The sequence below is a fragment of the Prinia subflava genome, chromosome 6, assembly GCF_021018805.1.
Source record: "Prinia subflava isolate CZ2003 ecotype Zambia chromosome 6, Cam_Psub_1.2, whole genome shotgun sequence".
Lineage (NCBI taxonomy): Eukaryota > Metazoa > Chordata > Aves > Passeriformes > Cisticolidae > Prinia > Prinia subflava.
Genome location: NC_086252.1, coordinates 12,243,732 through 12,261,353, shown reverse-complemented (window position 1 = coordinate 12,261,353; position 17,622 = coordinate 12,243,732). Strand labels below are relative to the sequence as shown.

The window sequence follows — 17,622 nt, the reverse complement described above, 5'->3', positions numbered from 1 at the left end:
ATAGAAGTCTTAGTTTTATTTATCTTTGGTGCTTTTTTTTTTCTTATTTGTTTTGGGGGGTTGTTTTTGTTTATTTTGTGTTGTTTTCTTCATGGTGCTTGGAAGCCTGACTTGAGTTTTATGCACAAAACTGTGCTGGTATCACAGAGCATTGGCTTTGTGTGATCTGTTGTGCATGAACAGAATTGTAGCAGAGGAGTGCACTTGGCAGGATTTGTCTTCAGGTCCACCATCATTTTAACAAGATTTTCAATAGCTGTTTTCACCTTCCCCCTCACCTCCCCCCCAAGTACATTAAAAACTCCTGATAAAAACTTTGTGCAATCAGTTGATCTGCTCTGCCATGTTTTGCTTCCTGTATTTCTTTTTCTTTCAAAAAGAAACTACCCTTTTAAAAACTGGACTGCAAATATGAGGGATGTGATATTTTGGGACTATAGTAAGCTCTTTGATGCTGTATCCTCAAGTGAGTGAGTCTGCATAATTTCTAGGGGCCTACAAGTATCGCTACAATGTGTTTGGAGAAGGAAGCTCGACCATAATTACAGTGTCAGTCTGGAGAAATCAATAATACACACAAGCACAAGGAAATAACATAAAAGAAATTTTTATATTGTGTAAAAAAAACCCAACAAACAACTGAATGTCCTTTAGGAAGGAAAGGTCATTGAAACTCCATGTACAAATAATTTGTACTTTTTCTTTTTGTGATTTTTTCAGTTGGCTTTTTTTTTTTTTTTTTTTTTTTTTTTTTTTTTTTTTAATTTATTTATTTATTTTATTTTTAAATTCATGGTGTTGATGATTACTGCAAAGATTAAGAGTTCTAGGGTAAAGTTATGTTAGCATGTATACAGCCAAGCTAGTTATGATTTGTGGGACTCCTGCTTGTGTTATTAAGCCAGAGGAAGGCTGCAGGGTTTCTTGGATAGCTGTCAAAAGTCCATGTTTCCAGCAGTTTGTGTTGCTATGCATTCTGGATTAACAGATTGTGAGCTACATTATGGGAACCATTCTCCTCTGCCTGTGCATCCAATATTCTCTCTAGCACTGGACAGTGTTTAGTGTTATGCTCTTCATAATTGTTTTCTGGAGTAGAGAGCTGTGTGACTGACAGTGACTTGAAGTGTTTTTAGTTTTGAGATGACAAGAAAGGGTTGTGGGGTTGTTGTTTTGATTTTTTCCCCTTGAATATCAGAATACATATTGGAAGTAGTTAAATATTGCATCTTTTTTTTCCCCTGAAATTGCACATACTTCCTGTGGTGTTAGTATTCAGTTATGTCATTGGAAGCCATTTGTCATTTGAATAAAATGGTTAATGCTGTTTTAATTACAATAAGGATAGAAAAGGTACTTCTTTAGTTCACCTTGGTTTCTTTGAATGCTTTTTAGAAAAAGCTATGAATGGTGGGGAAGGAAATTGTCTTCTCAGGCATCATTAGAGCTCAGTATTTTATGGACAGTATCACAGTCACTGTTTCCCCTCAGTTTTAGAGAAGTGATGGTCTGGAGCAGCAGTCTTAATTTCTTTCTGTTTGTGGTGTTTGTTTGCTGGTGGGTTGGTTTTTTGGGGTTTATTTTTGGGCAATGCAAAGACCATTCCTCACAGGAACAGCCACTGGTCTGATCTGTTATTCTCTCTTGAAGCCTAAAGCTCCGAGGCCCTGGAATGTGACGGGATCGTTGTTCCGAGTTGTGCTGCTGTGCCGCAGCTGAGCAAGTGCTCATTTGGCAGCAGGGGCTTTACTCTTGCACTCTTCTCTAGAGTATAGGGTTACCCCTTGGGTCACTCTCCCAGTCTCAGTGGGGATGATGTGTTGTATGGATTTTTGTTGCATAGATTTACTTAACTTACAAAAATTTTTGAGCCCATGTATGGTTTTTGCAGCTACCATGTTTTTTGTCAGTAAGAGCTGCACTTCACGTGTGGTCAGTAAGTCATTCCTCTGTTCTCTTTTGAACCTGTTACCTGAGAACTTCATGTGATACTCCCTGTTTTCTATATGAGGAGAGGCAAACCTGTTTGGCTCTTTACCAAGCAGTTTAATATGAGTTGAGAATCTTTAAAGATCGGGGTCATGTGTTCACTGAAAGACTTGTCTGGGCTGGAAAAGAATTTTCAATTCCATTACTTTTCTTGATGCTTATTTTCTTGTATTGAGATAGGAACGAGTGTCAGGAAGTGAAGGTCGAGGCTCCCCCAGCTGAGTCTTCATGAAGGACACCTGTGCCATAGTAATAATCATTAAAGAAATCCCTTTCAGGGAAAATGATCTGAGCAGAGACAGCCACAAGGAGTGCAGCTTGACTTCTACTTCAGTCAGTTATTTTCATTTCCAAACAGAATAATTGTGAGAAGTAATTCTTGAGTTATTTAATGCTGTTTTCAACAGGGTTTTTTGAGCAAGAAAGTAGTTTGAGTTTATGCTTGTACAATTCACTGTAGATAAAATGGCAAGCTGGTTGGATTTTTCTCTCTGCACCTTTGCTTGGATAATTCCTGCTTATAATAGCAAGACAAATAATTCAAGTGTCTTTTTTTTTTTTTAATTTAGTCATAGGACACATTTATGGAGTGATTCAATGGATCTCTTTTTTGTACAGAATTATGACTTTCGTTTTTTAGCTTCAAATAAAAGCTCAAGAGGTAGAGAGGCACTTGTGATGAAAGAAAATATAGTTATTTAGAAAACCCTACTGTAAAACAGAATTCTATATTGTGCTACAAAGAAGAGAACATAAAAACCAAGATCAGGGACTGGATAAAATAGTATATAATCTGCAAACTGTTTCAGTCCATGCTGCAGATTATCCATAATAGCAAAAGCATTTTATTGTATGATGAATGGCCACCCAGAAATTTTTCTTTCTTCTGTTAATGTTACATTTTTCTATCAAATACAATGAATTTAAGCACAGGGTTCAACAGATGTTTTTATTATTAATCAATTTAGATGATTAGTGAAAGACAGTACCATTGGCAAGTCACTTTTTTGGTCTTCCTTGATTGTTTTCTGTTCTGCAGGCAGTCCAGCTTGCCTCTGCTGCTCACTGCCCATGTCAGATCTGCTGCTTTGACCTCTTGGTGTGATTCTGTAAAAAAATGTAGATTTTTATGGTCAAATTTATTAACTTTGCCTGAAAATAGAGAGCCCGTGACATTTGGAAAGAGATCCCGCTAGGGCAGAGAAATAAAATGTTAGGTGTGTAACTACTGCCAAGTGGTAAACTGTTTATTTATTTATTTCTTAGTAGTTATCATCATTGCTATTATGTGACATTGAGAAACACCAAATTCCCTGGCTGTGTAACATTGTTCAGCACAGAACCTGGTGGAGATGGTTGGTGCAGTTCAGATCTGTTAAAACCTTCTTCCAGGAGTTCTTTTTGCATGTTCTGTGGGTTTTTTTTTTCTATAAGACAAAGTAGTTCGTGACATCCCGTTTTATATTGTGTTAGTATACAAGCATTTGGCTGACATTCCAGAAGTGCAAAGTGTGTGTTTTTGTGTGTAATCTCCATAATCTAGCTGATTTTACTATGTTTTTATTGTAATTACTGTGATTCTTCAGAAAGCTGAACCGGTTAGATCTCCTTTCGTGGTGTCTGCGTTGTGGATGGTTCGTGAGTTCTTTAAATAGTTCCACGTTGCTGTTCCTCTGAATTCTGCTTGACTGAAATGTGTGACATGGACACTTGTGCAGACTGCATGACTGCAGTTTGCTGATTCATACAGGGCAAAATTGATACGTCTGGAATATTTTTCTGTTTTCATTTCCTATGTTTAGTAATTTATAAATTTTAAATTGTAGTTTTATTTAGGGTCTTCCTCCCCTCTTCTGCCTTGCCTTGACCCATATGTGAGCTGGGGGAATTATTTGACATCTATCTGGAAAGACAGTGAGAAAATTTAAAAGAATAATCTTATTTTTCATGGCCATTCAGCTGAGAAGATATTGGATTGAAAGATAATGAGCTGAAATATGTGTAAAACTTGCTTGGATTTTTTCCTTCCTGTCTTTATTTTCTTTTATTCAAATAGTTTGGTTATTTTTGAGCGTTCTGGCGGCTGTTTCTTCTTTACATCGCCTCTTCTTAATTTCTGCTTTGTCTTTTCAGTTTCCTTTAGGTTTGAGGATATTTTGAGCTTAAGGAGAGGCTGGAGGTCAGCCTCTCTGCATGCCTGCCTCTGTTCTGATTTGGAACAGGGCCACAAGGTAAAAAAGTTGATTTAGAAAAGGTTATGAGGAAGTCCATTGTAGTTACTCAAAAAACTTTCCCCAGTATCCTAAAGCACAAGATCTTTGAGACACATGGGCATAAGCATAGCAGATTTTGTTGTAGAAATAGCTCAAGTTAGCTTGTGTCTGTAAATTTGAATATTGTATTTCCTGCATGTGAAAAATTAGCCAGAATTTTAATTAATTTTTTAAAAACATGACCTTTGTGAAGGTTTGGCATCTTAAGACTGGTGTGCCCCGTGTGTAAGCTACAGTGGTGATTCCACCATCTCATTTAGCATTGTGATGGCTGAACATGAGGGTCAATAACCTTTTAGACAAGACATGTTTCAAAAAGTAGGAGGCTTTTATGTAAACTTAGTTATAAAGGGGGTGGAGTGAGCAATTTATCAAGCACCCTGGTACATGCCAGCAGAGTAGGGCAAAGAACAAAAATCTAAATGCTCAACTTTGAGTTTTGATATTTGTTTATTACTCTGGGTTAGAGGTACACTTTTTTTGAAAGGATTCTTGATTCTTCAGTGTATCATCATGCTTTAGGGTTGGCAGCACACATCCTGTTAAAAATGGTAGTTGAAAAAAGCTTCCTACGTGGAATGGATGTTGTCCTGGTCTTTAGTATCTGCAGCAGTGGGACAGACAGATGATTGGTAAACTCCATTTACTGTAGTGAACTTACACAAGACGTGATTGAGGAGCTTAAGTGATAGTAATGTGCCCTTTTACATAGAAATGTAAGGCATGCTGACAAAGGATTTATCCCAGCACAAGCTCGTATTTCTTGGTTTAACAGTGGAGAACTTTCCATTGCTTTTTTTTTTTAAGGTGTTTTGTTGTGCCGAAACAGCATAGAGAGACCTAAGCTAAATATGGACACAGAGGGGAGAACAAGAGGGGGTTAAATGTGAAGTGGAAAAATTACTAGATCCTTATGCCTGTGGATTTGGGTTTTTTTAAGGTGCTTATTTCTTGTTCTTAGCATAGAACAGGTCTTAGACAAAATTGCTGAGCTTCCAAAGCTGCTTCTAGATTGTTAATTATGGATTTTGTTCTGTTTGATACTTGTGTAATTTACAAAGCACTATATCCTGTGGTCTCCAACGTTGCATCTCTGCAATAATTTCCAATAGTAGCATTCTTAAACTTCTGGAAGTTACTTAACCATATTTGTGGAAATTTCTTGGGAAGAGAGATAGTAATTTTGTTAAGACTTCATGTGAGCCATTCTGATAGCTTTCCTCATGTTAATGGAGTCCAGCAAGTTGCAGTGCAAATCTTGCCATGTCAGTGGCAGTGAAAATCTGAAGCAGTTCTGGGTTAGCTGTGGACATACAAATGGAGATAGGAGTCTTGGACTGGAGGGTAAGTTGAGTACAAATAGAAAAGAAATACCTAAAATACTAAATGGATTTAAGGTAAGCATTTGTAAAACGCATATCTGCACTGTTTATTTTCATTCTGTGACAGCAGCCTTTCCTTAAAATCACAGGTGTCACATGCATTGCACGATTCTCCATTGAACAGGAAGGCTGGGAGCAGGCTACTGCCTTTTCTGTTTGCTTAGACTGTGCATCTGCCAAGGCTTGGTTCATGTGTTCTTTACCTGTGCTAGTGTAAACACCACATGAGTTTGAGAAGCCTCTCTGTATCTGTTGAATAAGAGAACTTCCTAGCTTGCTTTTTGTTTGGGGGAGAAGGAGAGAACAAGATTTTCTTTCTCCTCACTACAATTTGTGTTAGAAGTTGAGACAGCAAATGGAAAGTTTACAACAGTTTAGGCATGGCTTATTGTCTGTGTCTCCAAAGGACAAACTGTAGAAGTAACTGAGATGCCCTTTTGCTTGTGCAGGTGTTGAGTGGACTTGGACTATGTGTGGTCACGTAAGAACAATTGCTGCCTTCAGAATATGCACCTTTTCTGCATCAGTGGTGAAAACAGGCATGCAGTCATTCCTTGTAGGTGCAGAAGTGAAACTTTGTTGCATGTTGCAATTTGAGAGTTTGTTGCATTGATCTCCTCAGCCATAGAAAAATGTTACTGAGGTGTCTGGGTGTTTAAATCATTCAAATGGCAGCCGTGTTCCACACATACCTTGTGTTCCAGGGGTCATGGCATTAAACTCTGAGAGAGAGTACATGCTTTGCTTTTTCCTCTCTATAGCTAAATCCCTTCAGTTAGCTGCAGGTTTAATATGTTTTCTCGCAGTGAATGGTACAAGGCAGAAAATAAATGTGCAACAGTGAGATTTCATGTTTGTTGTGCAAAAGTCCTAATCAGGTTAAGATCATGGATGGATTCCAGATCAAATTAGGGGTCAGTGGCCAGTACTAATTGGCATTGATGCTGCTGAAATTGTGTAATTGAGTATTGTGCTTTGTGCCACCCCTCCACTCCCCCTCCTTTATTTGGCAACTTAAAATTTACTAAATGTTCAAAGTTTAGTTTTGTTATTTCCTCTGTGCCCTTTTTCTTAGACTTGCAGGTTCTGGTCTGTGCTACAAACAGAAAACTAGGTAGGTTCAACATATGAAAAGTAGAAGGAATTTCAAGAAAATTGAAGTACAGTGCCTGTAGATATTAATTTTGTCTAATAAATGCAGAAAGCTTAAATACTTGTTGGTCAGTGGGGAAGTGGGACTGCTATGTCTTTTTTTTTTTTTTTTTTTTTGTCAACTCCTAGGAAAGAGCTGCTTAGCACAGCTTCTTGTCATTTTACTGGAACGTTTTGCAGGAACCTTACCACACTTGGCTGGTGGAGATGTGTGTGGGTGTGATGGTCCATTGCCTTTCTCTGCTGATGATACTCCCATGATTGCAAACTACTGTATTTGATGGCTTATTTTGATAATGAATTTTTGGTCTTGTGAGAGGAGAGGAGGGAACAAATCTTAAATGGACATTATCATGCTAATTGGGAAACCTTAAACACTATGTTGCCCATTGTCAGCTCTATCAAGTTTTGATGTATTTCAAATTAATATTCCAGTGGGTAGCTTTTGAAAGCCAAAATATCTCCTGCAGGGAAAGGATGCAGGCCTCTCTTTGCTTTATGCAGAATTCTAGTAGTAGTTATTTTATTGCTATTTCTACGAACTACTGGGGCATTCTGCTTTAGTAATGTGTGCTGACTTTGAATAGATTGCAATGATTTTGTCTTTGTGAATGCAGACTTCAGAGCTTTCTGAAATATGTAAGGTTGCTATAAGTAAATTCTGCATGTTTATGCATATGCATCGCATCTATGGAAAATGGAAAAGGTTTTTATTAGCATTCCTTTTTTTATTGCAGGGTGATGTTTGAAGTTGCCATCTTCTGGGTTTTAATAGTTGAAATTAAACAGATAGAACTGATTAGGGAATAAAATTGTTAAAATATGTTATGAAAATCTTTTGAAAGTGCCAGTTGGATAGCTGGCAGATAAGGCAAAAAAGCATGAGGATTTTCCCCTCAAGTATGAAACCCTTGCTGCTCACTGATGAAAAAAAATTATGGTGTAATCACCTTAATTTGCAAATCTGACCATAATTGCAAGTATGGGGGTGTTGGGTCTGGGTTTGTATTTTGTTCAGAACAGTTTTTTCATGTGCTGATGGAGTCACATGTGGACTGTGTGCGTTGGTTTTGGCTGATTCTTGGGGTTTTTTGTCCTGGTGGTGTAGGCTCTTTTTTTTTTTTTTTTCCCTTAATACCTGACCAGCCCTACTTTTTAAGAAGTTACTCCACGTTCTCTCTGCAGGTCCACTGTGCTTTCCAATGACCTCAGTATTTCTAAACCTTCTGTCTAAGTTGCCCTTGAAAGACTCTCTTGTGGAGCATGCTGTATGAAAGATGAGTATATTACTTACACCAAAAATGTATAATCTAGCAATTTCAGGTGCCTGCTGCTTGAACTTTGGTAAATGCTGCTGATCCCTATCAGCACAATTGCATAGGGAAACAGAAGAGGCTTTTAATTAAACTCAGGCTTTGATTAAAAATTTTTGATGATGTATTTGAAAAGAACTGAATTTGCTCTATGCCAGTATAACTAATAAAAAGTAAAAGGTCATAAATGTTAGATGGGCAGATCCTGTAAAAGATTAAAGAAACTATTTATGTTTAGTATAGTTCATGTGGGTGTATTTCCATTTGAAGTAGATGTGATATATGGAATTTCTCAAAGAAAATTAATGTTGCAAAAACTAATAGTGTATTTCCCAAGAAATTTGCATATAAGGCCATCTCTGGTCTTTTTCCAAAGGTAAATTTATTCCAAAAACTTGAGGAAAGGAAAAGCACTGTTTTACCAACAGTTTTTGAAGGATTTGTTTTGTTTTATTTTATTTTTTATAAGTGGGAAAACTATTCCATATTACAGACAAAAATCCAGAGTATCTCTGTGTACGGATGAGGTTATGTAAAAATGGCTGAAGGTTAGAACATTGAGTTCTTAGTGAAGTTTTCGTGAATGCAAGAATATATGTTTGAGAACCTAGAATATTGTAAAATTAACCATCTCTACATAAATACCATTGCCCTGTCCACACAAAAAAGCTTGGGGAAGCATAGCCATGAAGCTTGCTGCATGGATTTTCAATGCTGCCTGTCAAATCTGTAATTTTTCATCATCTTGAAAGACTCACATTTTCTGAATATACATTGGGATAGTGTTTGACAAAAACTTTTAATTTTGTCCAGGCTGTAAATAGAAAATCTGTATGAAATTAGTAGTGTGCATTTAAGATCTTGCTCTTGTTTCTGGGGTGTTGGGAGGAGGAGGAAAAAGGGCTGTGTATTCTAACTGGGGTCATCAGGCACCTGTGGAAGGCTGTGTTCTTTTTGTCTCTGTTTTGTTGTTTGTTGTGGTTTTACACTACTTTGTTTTTTATACTGGTCTAGAGCTTAGATAAGTGAAAAATATTGTGGAAGATCTTACCTAACGTGGTGCATGAAAGATTGGGTTGATTTAAATTGTTTCTGCTGTGTTTATGTTGTGTTTCTAAAAGTATTATATATGAAGTTTTGCCATAGAAAAATATTTTAAATTTCTGATTAAAAACCACACAAAACCCATCCAAACACCCTCCCCAAGCAGCACCCCCAAATATGTTAGTAACTTAGTGTCCTATTTAGAAAATACATGAAAAATTAATAATTTTACGCTAAAATATTAATTAGTCCTTTCTTATGACTGGTCAGTTTGTATTCTTTTGTAATGTTGGTTTAACAGTAGAAGAATAATGACTGTAAACAATATGCATTGTGTTTAACTATTCAGCAGTGAAGATTAATTATTAAACTCATACCAAGACAAAAAGGGGTACCTGGTGTAGTTGTTGCACTAATTTACATTTACTACTGTTTTAATTCTCACAGTTATTTCACTGAGGAGCAGCAGATACTTCAAGTAATAGGCCACAGAGTGCCTATTATAGTAAGCTGAGTTTCAGAATTTCATGAAAGCTTCTAATAAGGTGATGAAAAAGAGTTACCCTTGCTTTAGAGACAGTTGTTTCTTTGCCTGTTTTCTGTGAAGGAGAGTCCATCAAAGGCCATGTAATTTCCTGCTGTGGAGGAATCCTAGTGAAGTTAGTACTGGTCATAAGCATCCATTTTTGTAGCACAATCACCTTAATCAGTTGGGTCCAATGTCTTTATTGTTAATGTTCACACAGCTCTTAAAGGATGGTGTTATATAGAATTAACATGGTCAGGAACATGTTTTATTTCTTATATGTGGAAATTCTGACTTGTACAGTCTGTCTGATTTCAATATAAAATTAACAGTGGTTTTCTCTGTGTTTTGTGAGATTGTTCTTTGCAGTTCTTATAACCCCTCTCTAACTTTTAGAAAACTAGTGTGAGACTGAAAATGACTGGCACTGAAATAATGCTGTGATGCATGACATGGAAGAGGGCAAGTTGTCTCCTCTGCAGTGACAGTTGGGTGTAATAAAGGCAGCTACAGTTTTAGCTGTGAATGTTGAAGCAGATCTCAGGTTTCACAATTCTTGCTGCTGCTCTGCTTTACCTCTGAATTGTGAACAGCCTCTGTATGTGACTTAAGTCCCTCTTGTAAGTGTGTAGGATTCAACTTGCTCATATATTCCATTAGGTCAAGCAGAAGAGATCTGTTCTGAAATTGTGTCATCTTGATGAGTGGTGGTGTGATCAGTGATGTTTCATTAACTACATTTGTTGTTGGCTTTTTAAAGTCTGGGAGCTTGTAGTGGAAAAGTAAGACCAGCGTGTCAATCAGGATTAATTTTATCCTTGAAAATCGTGCATCTTAAATGTGAATGAAGCATGTGAGTCACAAATTAAATTTATGGCATCGTGCAATAAAACAAGATGTCTTAATTCTTATAGATCTTTATTTTAACTCTGCCATTTGGAAAGTTTATTTTGGAACTTCGTATTCTTACTGCATCATTTTTTAAAAGTCAGCAAGATGACATAATTTTAGCTATAATTGAGGTAAATTCAGATAAATTTGGAGATTCCACTGATTTTAGAATTTGTGAATGTGTAAGTAAGTGGATGTAAGTGTAAGAAAGATGGGGGAAATTTGTCACTTCAGCTTAATCTATTTACACTCCTCTTCCTGGAGGTGGAGGCTTTGCCATCTGGAAGTTGGAAAGATTAGAATAAGGGATTTCATTACTTTCAGCAGAGGATCCCTGTGGGTTAGATCTCTTTGAGAACAGGGTAGAAGAAAGGAGGTTAGGTAAATTAATGAATGAATATAACCTAAATTCCATTTTGTGTGAATTACAATTGGTAGGGAATACAGCAGTGAGAAATATATAATGGTATTGGAATTTAGATATTGGTCTGGAATTGACTTCAACTTTTTAATGGATTTATTTCTCTCAAGTGCTGATTTTACAGCCCAAAAGTGGTAAGCTGCTTAGAATCTTCAGCTGGTATTTCTAGAACATTTCTGCATGAATTTCTTTCCTTTTCAGACTAGATAGTGATCTTAGAATAATGTTTGCAGTCTTACTCCAGAATGCATATTGGAGGGGTTTTGGTGGTGTGTCTTTTTGTTGATTGTTGTTTTGTTTGGGTTTAGAATTTTGTTTTGGTTTTGTTCCCACAGAAATTCTGTTTCAAGATTTCTCTTAGCCTGTGTCTGTTCATTTTTAGTACTTAGCACTGAGTGCCTGAAAAAGACCACCTTAACTGATTTTGTAAGTGTTACTTTGCTGAGGCTTTTTTTTAGGCTCCTTCTTTTAGCATGCATTTTGTGTCTTTACTTATCTAGAAGTAATTTACTTCATGAACAAAAACAGTGAAGAGAAAGAGTTTGGGAGAGGTAGGGTTACACGGAAAGTAATTTGCATGGAAATGTTTTTGTAAGTAAAGAAGTTAACATAGACAAACTAGCACCGGAGGAATTATTGCATATGAAGTGATGCAAAGGGAGGACAAACCTGTGTTGTCTGGCGTAGGATGGGTTATCACCAGGATCCTGACAAGAGAATGTTTTAGGTTTAGTGTAGGATGACTAAGTGAAGTTGTTTCTAAGGAAACTGGTGCTGAGAGAATAAGGTAACATTTCTGTGGCTAAACGACGTGTGTGTGTGTATATATATTTTTAAGTGCGTCAGGTCCTTATAATAGAATAATTAGTGTGTGTTTTGTGGTATTTAAGGCTGCAGGATAATGTCTTTATTATTATTGTTTCCAAAATCCTGTAAGTAATGTAGAAGAGTATTTTCTTCAAATACAGAAGATGAGTTCCTTGTTCCACATTCTCGATCATCTCAACTCTTCTGCTTTATTTGTTGCATGAACTCCTAGGAGAGGGATTTAGCTGTGAGTGTACAATTGTATTTAATTCGGGTTCTGCTTATTTGCCTCTGTCAGGCAAATGGCACTTAAACTGTCCTTGGTAGAGTCGCCTGACTTCTGTAGCTCTCTACAACTACTGTGTCCAATACTACGAAAACATCAGCCTTAAAGCAGTTTTTAAACTGTTATATAGTTTCTATTTTCCGCGTTGTATTTTCGTTCTCACTGCCCTAATTGTTTGTCTTCAGCAATTTTGTATCTGTAGAGCACAGTTTCACTGTAGGAATGGTAGAAGAATGGAAGGTGGCAGCTGAGCTTTGTGGTGCTTGAAAAGGCACAGAAAAGAATTTAGAGCCTAAAATGACTTAGAGAAGGCTTTTTGGAACAGATGGGCTGTACCTTTTCTTTACCCCTTTTTTGGCAGCTGCTGAAATTGATGTGACCTTTTTGATAAGAAATGGATCTTGCTGTGCAAGTATGGTACCATGAATGTTTATAAGACTATTATCAATCATCTTTGACTTCTCTGTGGTAAGGCTTTCTCGCATTGTTTTCATATAGCTTTCTTCATTGCTGGTATCCAAAAAGAAAGCTTTTTAGCCTGGTTATTACTAGTGAGTCAGAGTGGGCAGGGAAGAAATGTCTTATCCGAGTTGTTTTGCATGACTAAGGCTTGTCTAATAAGGCTGGCAACCTAAATCCCACATACAGAATACATCAGCATTTATATTTTAAAGTTGGAATGCATGCCTGTCTGCTGAAGCTTGCAATTAAATTACCTAAAAACTAGAGTTGGAAGAGTGCTCTTTCTGTTAAGGAGAAGACTTGAGCTGATAATTTAAGTTAATAACCTGCCAGAGGAGGTTTTGTTTCTTTCTGTATTTGTCAGTTTTTACCTTGTTTCTCTGTACTGTGGAGCTGTATGCCCAAGAGAATTCTGGCAGAATGTTTGAACCTGTTTCTAATGGGAAGTTGTAGTTGTAGCTCTGATTTGTTGAGGACAATAGTTTTTAAATTTATTACTTTATGTTCTTACCAAAATGACAGTTTATGTAAGTGTCCACTAAATAGGATTCTGGTAGAATAATATGTTTATGCATATGGATACATGGAAATCAGGATAGTATTTGGACTATATTTACCATAAGAGATGTATATTACAATACATGTACTTTAAAATAAGTATACAAAGTCATCCACCAAAATTGAACATTTCCAAGGCTGGTTTTATTTTTTCTTTTGATTAGATCAGCATAAGAGTCAGAACCTTTTCTAGTGTGGAAACAGACCATACTGTGGCTGTTTAATATCTTCTTTTGTATAACTAGAGTAGCTGGATGAAGCTGTTTACAGCTGTCTACTGAGTGGTTAAGCAAGGAGTTGCTTTTAAGAGAAGTTTTTTTTATAAACTTGTAAACTTGTATCAATGATGTGATAGTTTACACAATTAAATTTTCTTCTTTACTCTTCTTGCTTTGTTACAACAGAAGTAACTACGTAAAACAGATGTTGCAATATTTATCTATAATAGCTTCTTATTGTCCTGATATTTTAAGGTAACTTACAGTGTGAGAAACAGTACGTTGTTAACAGTCTAAGATTTCTGTCTTGATGCATTCAAACATTTATTTTTTATTACTCTGTTACAAGAAAAAATCCATTCTACCTTCTCAACCACTTAATTCTGTGTGCTTCTAAGACAAGTTCTTTATTTCTCTGTTTTTAAAAAATTATTCCCATAGGTAGGTTAGAAGTTATTTTTCACAATCCTTGTCTTCAACTGCTTCTTAAACATTATATATACTTCTTCTTAAGTTGTTTGCATCAACTGTAGGCCCATATTTCAAATAGGAGCATATTACCAGTTTTGTACGCTCTACTTTTATGTTTTCAGATTTACTTTAAATGGCTTTGTGTGATCAAGCATCTTGATTTATTTTCTGGCTGCTGATGCATTCCTGAACAGATGTTTTCATTGCATCATCAAATGTATTGCCTACTGTTTTTCCATTTAGCCTTTTACACCTCTGCATTCAGGAATAGCTGATCACGAGAGGTCCACATTGTGCTTTTCTCATCTGCATTGATCAGCATGTTGCCTGGTTCTCTTCCCCCAGAGTTTCCCAGTCTCGTTAGCGTGGGTATGTGGCAGGGACGCTTCTTTCCTGTGTGCTTCTGACCACCTCGTCTTATGTTGTCTTCTGTCTATTCTGCTTTCCAGGGTGTAAATCATGTTACACACAGGTGCTCTTCTTACAGAGCTGTGAACTTTCTGGATCAAAGAAACTGAATGTATATTTAGTTCAGAGTAAGGATGCATTCTTGATGCTTTCCACGCTACTTTTTTACAGAAGCAGCATGGAAAAATCTTTCTTCAAATATGTTTCTTTCTGTGCTCAGTAATTAATATGAGAGGAGTGTTTATGTAGCTTGGAAGAACAAGCTATAATTGATAATGGAGTTTTCTGTTCTTTTAGACCTGTCAGTCCATAATACTCTTACACAAATGGCACTGTGAAGAAATCATGTAACATGAAGCTTTATTCTTTTGGCTGACACAGTTCAGGTTTTAATTGCAAATTATTCTTCTCATGGTCTTTAAGGTAAAAATACATCATATTTTCATTAATTGTGCAACTAGGACTAAAATGGTGTTATGTGCATCATTCCATGTATTATATAATGGCCAAGGACTGGACTCATTTTGAGGTGCATGTCCTGTAATGTAATCTCTCCCATTTATGTTTAAACCAGTATATACTGGCCCTTTAAAGCAACATACAAACAAAAACCCTGAATAAAATACAAACCACCAAGAAAAAACATCTGCATACTTGAATAATCCTATCTTCTTAAATATAATCAATTATGAAGATCTAATCAGTGGCTTTTATTTTTCTTTCTAATCCCCACTGTTACAGTTGATAGTGCAGCAAGTGGTACTGGCTGAGATGATTTGGGTAATCATTTTGCTGTTGCAGATTGATCTTGGTTAGTGGTTTAAATGCAGACTGGTAAACAGTAATGTACTCAGTATGTCTTTCTTCTAAATGTAAGTGAAAAACAAGCTCTCTGATGGGCATAGTTGGTTAAACCCTTTTTTATTTCTTTTACTGTAGTCAAAAATTCTTGGGGAGTTATCTGACTTTTAAGTTTCATTATTCTGTTAATATATTGTTAGAATAAACTTTTTTTCACACTTTGAAAATATAAAAGGCAAAAATATTGAGAAGGGTGAATTCCTCATCCCTGGGGGGATTTTAAAACCCATGTAGATGTGGCACTGAAGGATGTGGTATATTGGTAGAGTTGGCAGTGCTGTGTTAATGGTTGGACTTGACGGTCTTAAAGGTCTTTTCCAATCAAGGTGATTCTAGGATTCCATGGTTTGTGTGCATAGCATGATGTAGGAGAGTGCTCTGACTGGGTGAAATTCTGTTTACATCTTATCTGTAATTGACAGATGCACAGTGCAAGACTGTGACTTCCTTCAGAACAGAGTATTACAGCTTTAATATTAAACATAAAGGTTCCGGGTCTAATTTAGGCATGTCTAATATGTGTAATATTCTGCTTGTATATGCCAAATGAGTAAGTCTAGGAGAGAGCATTTAAACTATCATTTCAGGTGCTTTTATGGGGAAGCTTTCTGGTAATTGATTTTTTGTATTTGATTTTAGCATTGTGCATTCCTAACTATAACTTTTCTTGTTCCATGCTTTAGTATGAATTCAAACTTGCTCACTTGTTCAGTATTTGACATCTTTATCAAACCACATGTAAAACTATTTTAGTGTTTTATTATAACTGTTACTAATAACTAAATTTTTGATAAATAGTTATGGTTCCTATATATTATAAGAACCTTTGAACCATAATAGAAAAAATATAATATTTTTTAAATAAACAGGAATAATCTCTTATATTCCCTGTATTTTATTTGCTTTGGGGAGAGATGTGAACACTCTGGAAATGAAATTCAATACTCTTGGTTCAGGCTACTTCAACCTTGAATAAATATGCACAGGGCTTAATGTCTTGAACCAGTTTACTTTAGGGACACACCCACACAGTGTTTGATGTATTTATATTTTCCCCCCAAAGGTACAGCAAGCCAGGGAGTAAGTGTGCATGAGGTGTGCTTTCCAGATGGCCATTTGAACATCCCAGAGATCCATGTGTGTGGGGCTGAGCAGGTCCCACAGCTGCTGTGCTCGTGTGCCTCTGAACCGCGTCCGAGTGCGCCCGTGGGGAGCAGGATGGGGCACCAAGGGGCTCACCCTGCTTTTCTCAGTTCCTGTGCAGGGTCAGTGCAGCCTGTGTGCTGGGAAGCCATCAGCTGCCTATCTTCCCTCTGTACAAGTCCTTAAAAATGTAATATCCAGGCAGATAATTTGAAAGGGAGAGATGATTTGTCCTAAAACCGAACCGGCAGTGACCGTAACGAGAGCAGATGCCGAGTGCTTCTGTATTGATCCAGCAGCTCTGGTTCTCAAGCTGATTTACACTGAAAGAAGTGCCCAAGTAGGGAAGCTTGAAGCTCAATGCATGGCAAAAACACTAATATACCTAGAGTTTGCTCCTGTGTGTGTTGTCCTCATGCTCACTATGAAGGGATTCTTCAACAAAAGGAGAACTTTAATGTAATACATGATTTTCACAACGACACTGAAATTTTGGCTCTGTAAAAAATATGTACTAAGGAAATGATGGTATGGGAAAATCTTTAATATATTCAATTAAAGAATTACATGTTCTCCAAAGTCAAAGTATGAATTCAGTTCACATTTTATAAAATTATTACTCTCCTCTTCCTCCACTGTTCTTTGTCAACACTGTGCCTGTGGTACTGTGCACCACTAATACGGAAGGATTTTCTGCTTTCTTCTGAGTGACAAAAGGTGCTTTTTTGGATGAAGGCAATTCCTCCCTTCCTCCTGCTAAAACACTGAGCCTTTTTTTTTTATGGCAAGTTGCTTTATTGTAGAAGGATTCACGTGGACTTCAGAGGATTTGATAAACTTCAATTTGTAAGGCCAAAAAATGTTTACATTAATGTTTGCTTTATTTTACTACATTCTTTCCTTATTTTATCATCATCATAGGGTTTTTTTTTATCTTTTAGAAAACAGGGCAGTACTTGAAGACTTGACAAATGTATCCCAGGTTGAAAAACTTCTGCATTCCTTCTCCTCTTCCTCCTTTAGAAAACTGACTTCTTTAAAGAGGTAAATTTGAATGTTGGGCTTTTTTTTTTTTCAGGCAGAGTGAACTAGAACTCAGCTTCTTCTGTAGTATGCCCCATGATGTTTTAAATTAAATTCTTCCATCTCCTATTCTTCTATCCTTCTGTCTCACTCTGACATGATATCTGTTTCCTTATATCATAAAGGGTATCTTTGTAAACTTTTGTTTGCAAAGATCTAATTAGTTGTTCTGTTATTTTACAGAATTATTTTTCAGTGTTTCTGCTGAAATAAGTCACTCAAGTGTTACTTAAATTTAAATTGATGTTATTTCTGAATTTGTTGTATTTTACGATATTTAAACATGCTTTAGAAATCTAAAGCAGTTCCTGAGCCACAAGAGAGCTGGTATTCT

General features: G+C 36.5%; 1 protein-coding gene across 7 annotated transcripts in view; it reads left to right on the top strand.

Moving 5' to 3' along the window:
- Positions 1 to 17,622, top strand: part of LOC134552028 (hyccin 2) — a 68,040-nt gene that overhangs the window by 1,623 nt on the left and 48,795 nt on the right. For all 7 annotated transcript variants that reach the window (XM_063400262.1, XM_063400258.1, XM_063400255.1 and 4 more), the window contains one exon: positions 17,147 to 17,249. The gene's annotated coding sequence lies outside the window, so the exon portion shown is untranslated. The remainder of the gene's footprint in view (positions 1 to 17,146; positions 17,250 to 17,622) is intronic.